Raw genomic sequence first — 6,000 nt, 5'->3', positions numbered from 1 at the left:
GTAGTACCAATATATTTTTTTTAATTCCAATATAGCCAACATACAGTGTTATATTAGTTTCAGTTGTATGATATAGTGATTTAACACTTCCATGCATCACCCAGTGCTCACCAGACAAGGGCAGTCCTTGGGCCCCTGGGTGGCTCAGTCAGTTAAGTGCCTGCCTTTGACTCAGGTCATGATCCCAGGGTTCTAGGATCGAGTCCTGCATCAGACTTCCTGCTCAGTGGGGAGCCTGCTTTCTTCCTCTGGCTCTATCCCTCCCCTCTGCTTGTGCTCTCTCTGTCTGTCAAATAAAATCTTAAAAAAAAAAAAAAAAAAAAGACAAGGGCACTCCTCGATCGCCATCCCCTGTTTCACCCATCCCCCGCATCTTCCTCCCCTCTGGTAACCACCAGCTTGTTCTCTAGAGTTAAGAGTTTTCTTGGTTTGTCTCTGTTTTGTCCCCCTTTGCTCATCTGTCTTGTTTCTTAAATTCCACATATGAATGAAATCCTCTGGTATCTGTCTGGAGCACCTGGGTGGCTCAGTTGATCAAGCATCTGACTTAGGCTCAGGTCAAGATCTCAGGGTCCCAGGATCTAGCCGCACATCAGGCTTCCTGCTCAGTGGGGAGCCTGCTTCTTGCTCTCCCTTTGTCCACCCCACAATAGTCACATTCTCTCTCTCAAATAAATAAGTCTTTTTTTAAAAAAAATATTTTATTTATTTATTTGACAGATCACAAGTAGGCAGAGAGGCAGTGGAGGGGGGGGAGCAGGCTCCCTGCTGAGCAGAGAGCCCAATGCAGGGCTCGATCCCAGGACTCTGAGATCATGACCTGAACCAAAAGCAGAGGCTTAACCCACTGAGCCACCCAGGCACCCAATAAATTAAAATCTTAAAAAAAAAAAATCGTATGGTATTTGTCTTTCTCTGAGTTATTTCCCTTGGCATAATACTCTGTAGCTCCATCCACAATGTTGCAAGTGGCAAGATTTCATTCTTTTTTTATGCCTGAATAATATTCCATTGTGTGTACAGACCACATCTCCTTTATCCATTCATCTGTCGATAGACACTTGAACTGCTTCCATAATTTGGCTACTGTAAATAATGCTGCTATAAACCTAGGGCTCCATCTAGCCCTCTGAATTAGAGTTTTTTATGGTTGGGGTGAGGGGTAAATACCCAGCACTGCGATTGGATTTTAGGGTAATTCTATTTTTAATTTTTTTTTAAGATTATTTATTTATTTATTTGACAGAGAGAAATCACAAGTAGATGTAGAGGCAGGCAGAGAGAGAGAGAGAGAGAGGGAAGCAGGCTCCCTGCCGAGCAGAGAGCCCGATGCGGGACTCGATCCCAGGACCCCGAGATCATGACCTGAGCCGAAGGCAGCGGCTTAACCCACTGAGCCACCCAGGCGCCCCTATTTTTAATTTTTTAAAGAACCTCCATGATGTTTTCCATAGTGACTGCATCAGTTTCCATTCCCCCGCGAGAGTGCAAGAGGGTTCCTTTTCTTTCCACACTTGCTGTTTCTTCTGTTACTGATTTTCGCCATTCTGACAGGTGTGAGGGGTATCTCATTGTAGTTTTGATTTGCATTTCTCTCACGATGAGTCATGCTGAGCATGTTGGCCATCTGAATGTCTTCTTTGGAGAAATGTCTGTTTGTATCTTCTGCCCATTTTTAACTGGATTATTTGGTTTGGGGGGTGTTAATTTGTAAAGTTCTTTATGTATTTTGGATACTAATCCTTTTTGGATATGTCATTTGCAAATTTCTTCTCCCACTCAGTTGGTTGCCTTTTAGTTCTGTTGACTGTTTCCTTCGTTTCTGCATAGAAGCTTTTAATTTTGATGAGGTCTCAGTAGTTTATTTCTGCTTTTATTTCCCTTGTCTAAGGAGACTTATCTAGAAGAAATGTTGCAATGGCCGATGTCAGAGACCTTACTGTCTGTGTTCTCTTACAAGTTTTTTATGGTTTCAGGTCTCACATTTAGTTTACTACCAGTAATTTACAAAACACTTTTATAAGTAACTAACATTCAATTTTTCAAAAAGATTTTATTTATCTATTTGACAGAGAGAAAGAACACAAGCAGGGGGAGTGGGAGAGGAAGAAGCAGGCTCCCCACTGCAGGGAGCCCGATGCAGGGGCTTGATCCCAGGACACTAGGATCATGACATGAGCCAAAGCCAGATGCCCATCCAACTGAGCCACCCAGGCACCCACTAACATTCAATTTGCAAGAAAAATTGACACTTATATGTTTTTCTCTACTTACTTACAGAAAATTCTGTACAGAAAAATCAAGTTGAGGGGTGCCTGGCTATCTCAGTCAGTAGAGCAAGAAACTCTTGATCTCGGGGTTGTAGGTTCAAGCCCCATGTTGTGTGAAAGATTACTTAAAAGATAAAATATTTTAAAAAAAGAAAAACAAATTGAATCCACAAATTACTAGAAGAAGAGTTCAATAAAAACCAGACACAAGGGGCGCCTGGGTGGCTCAGTGGGTTAAAGCCTCTGCCTTCCGCTCAGGTCATGATCCCAGGGTCCTGGGATGGAGACCCGCATCGGGCTTCCTGCGCCTGCTTTCCTTCCTCTCTCTCTGCCTGCCTCTCTGCCTACTTGTGATGTCTGTATGTCAAATAAATTTTTTAAAAAGAAAAAAAAACTAGACACAAAACAATTGTTCTGCATGCCAGGAGCAAACAACTAGAAAAATTTTTTTTGAGATTTTTAAATTTTATTTATTTGACAGGGAGAAACACAGTGAGAGAGGGAACACAAGCAGGGGGAGTGGGAGAGGGAGAAGCAGACTTCCACTGAGAAGGGAGCTTGATCATGACTTGAGTTGAAGGCAAACACCTAACAACTGAGCCTCCCAGGTACCCCCCCCAAATTTTTTAAGTTGCCATTTATACTAACAACTGTTAACCTTCAAAATAAACTGTCAGTTATTTTGCCAGCAAGGACGGGATTATGCAGGAATAGCAGAGAATTGCAATTCAGGATATGTGGGAAATTTGCAACAGTCTATACAACTGAAAGTACCCTTGCTATTATCCAGAACTGTCACTTCTAGATTCACAGCCCAGAGAAACTCTCAGACATGTCCACAAAGCAACATACAAAAAGATCTCATGCAGCATTGGTTAAAGCATCAAATATTTGGTCATCTGAAAAAATGCCTATCACCAGGGGACAAAATAATTTGTAGAAAATTTCTCAATAGAATACTACAAATGACTAAATCTTAAAGAACCAGGGCAGAAAAGACAAAATGTGCATCACAAATAAAGCATGAAAGGAAGAGGGGAAATAGCAGGTTCACCTTAAATTTTTTATTTCAAAAACCAGAAGACACTGTGGAGTACCGACAGTCTGCATTTTAACTGACTACTATCCCGAAAGGGAGAACCATACCATTCACGGAGGTACTGTGCTCTCAGATTGGTCTGTGGAACGGACGGAGCCAGCCTCCCCTCAATCTCCCTGTTCCAAAAATCCACTTCATAAAATACCCTCAGGTAGAGGATTTACAAAACATTAAATGATAAGAACACATGCTATTCATGATCTTGGACCAAAAAAACAAAACAACCTACAATTAAGTTTCCCATCCGAACTTGCTTCCCAAATTTTCACTCAAGGCAATAAAAGCAGGCTTAAAGCTGTCCCTGATAAAATTCCACATCGCAACTCTTCCAAAAAACAGTTAATCCTTCCCTGGGAGACCTTCCCACTGGCAGAATTGAGACATTCTGTTCTCAAATTGAATTTTTCCCAGAGGTCAATGCCCTTGTCCCAGCTCCCAGCAGAGCACTGCTCTTTTGCCTGCCCCTTCTCCGCTAACGGAGGCAGCGCCTCTTGCTGCCAGGAGGGGAGGAAGACACTGCTTCCATCTCAAGAGCTGCCCTTGGCGAGGAAGCTGTCTACAGTTGACTATTTCTCCTAACAACTTCTTCAGGAGCTTACTTCAAAGCACAGCGCAGGCGTTCAGTGAATTCCAGTGTCATGCCTTGTTCTACAAAATAGATGCCTTGTTCTATAAAATAAATTATACAGATGCGATTTCTGCCCTCGGGGACGTGGTTAATGGGTCAAGGAGCACAAGGAAAGGAATGCAGTAGTGACATTAAAACTGAAAAAATGGGGTGCCTGGGTGGCTCAGTGGGTTAAGCCTCTGCCTTCAGCTCAGGTCATGATCTCAGGGTCCTGGGATCAAGGCCCGCAGGGATCTCTGCTCAGCAGGGAGCCTGCTTCTCCCTCTCTCTCTGCCTGCCTCTCTGCCTACTTGTGATCTCTCTCTTTCTCTGTTAAATAAATAAATAAAATCTTAAAAAAAAAAAAAAAAAAAAGAAAGAAAGAAAGAAGGAAAGAAAAAAGATCACTCTGGGCACCTGGGTGGCTTGGTGGGTGGAGCATCTGCTTTCAGCTCAGGTCATGATCCTAGGGTACTGGGATAGAGCCCCATGTCTGGCTCCTTGCTCAGCAGCGAGTCTGCTTCTCCCTTTTCCCCTGGCCCTCTCCCCTGCTCATGCTCTCTCTCTCTCTCTCTCAAATAGATAAATAAAATATTTTTAGAAAGAAAAAAAAAAGGATCATTCTTGGGGTGCCTGGGTGGCTCAATCAGTTAAGCATTTGCCTTTGGCTCAGGTCACGGTCTCAGGGCCCTGGGATCAAACCCTGTGTTGGGCTCTCTGCTCGGCGGGGAGTTTGCCTCTCCTTCTCTCTCCCTCTGAGCTCTCTCTTCAAATAAAAAATCTTAGGAAGGAAGAAAGGATGGAAAGGAGGGAAGGCAGGAGGGAGGAGAGAGAAAAAGACTACCCCAGCTATAATATGGAGAATGGATTAGAAGAGGGTAAAGTTAGGGGTGCCTGGCTGGCTCAGTCAGTAGAGCATACGACTCTGGATTTTGGGGTTGTGAGTTCAAGCCCCCTGTTGGTTGGAGATTACTTAAAAATAAACTAGAAAGGGGCACCTGGGTGGCTCAGTGGGTTAAGCCGCTGCCTTCGGCTCAGGTCATGATCTCAGGGTCCTGGGATTGAGTCCCACATCGGACTCTCTGCTCGGCAGGGAGCCTGCTTCCTCCTCTCTCTCTCTGCCTGCCTCTCTGCCTACTTGTAATCTCTCTCTGTCAAATAAATAAATAAAATCTTTAAAAAAAAAAAAAAAAGAAAGGCAGGTCAACAGGGTCAAATGCTACTGAGAGGCCAAGAGGCACAACGTATTGGGGCACCTGGCTGCTTCCATGGTGAGCCATGTTGATGAGGGAGCAGGAGGCTGGCTGAGGATGAAGCAGGGGCTGGTGCCTTGCACCCCCTCTCCACCCACTCCCCTTGGTAATATGTGTGACATTTCACAGGCACCCCTGACTGCCCTAAAAGAAGAGCAAATGGTTATCTTGCAGAGATCACAGTCCTGCAAGGCAGGAGTCTCTCTTGGTTTACAAATGTCCTTGAGATTTACAACAAAGAAGTTGCCTTATCAATAGCCCGATCTCCAAAGATACTCAGTTCCTCAAGCCCTAACGTCACCCTCCCCTCCATAAAAAACCAAAGGAGACGGAGGTAGAAGGAAAAGTAAATAAAGTTAAATTTCTTTTAAAACCTAAATCTCACTAACAAGGACGTTTGATAGCAGGAATGTAACATTCCACCAGGAGACTCCCAATTGTCTTTATGTTAGTGCCTCATTAGAGGGAAAGTGGCCTTGGCTTGATAGTAACCAGGCCTTCAATATCCTGACAGTCTTCTTTATCCCAATAGCCCTTCTGAACAACCCTTTGTCCTCACCTACCCAACTCCTGTGTATATAACCAGCCACTCCTCACAACCCGGAGCAGCAGCATCTCCGTCTGCCCACGGGTCCTGTCCCAGTGCTTTAATAAACCACCATTTTGCACCAAAGATGTCTTAAGAATTCTTTCTTTAGTCGTCAGCTCCGAACCTCACCCCACCGAACCTGACTTAGGTTCTGGAACTTCATCAATGTGACTCTTGGTCTT

The 6,000-nt window shown here is 44.1% G+C and overlaps 1 non-coding gene across 1 annotated transcript; it reads right to left on the bottom strand.

The window, feature by feature from the left end:
• Nucleotides 1-3,405: 3,405 nt before the first annotated feature.
• On the bottom strand, nucleotides 3,406-3,589 carry LOC116600507. The gene has a single exon (XR_004289698.1). It is a non-coding gene; the product is annotated as a U2 spliceosomal RNA (small nuclear RNA).
• Nucleotides 3,590-6,000: the final 2,411 nt, after the last annotated feature.

The sequence above is a fragment of the Mustela erminea genome, chromosome 9 (assembly GCF_009829155.1).
Source record: "Mustela erminea isolate mMusErm1 chromosome 9, mMusErm1.Pri, whole genome shotgun sequence".
Taxonomy (NCBI): Eukaryota; Metazoa; Chordata; class Mammalia; order Carnivora; family Mustelidae; genus Mustela; species Mustela erminea.
This window is presented reverse-complemented; position numbering and strand designations above follow the sequence as displayed.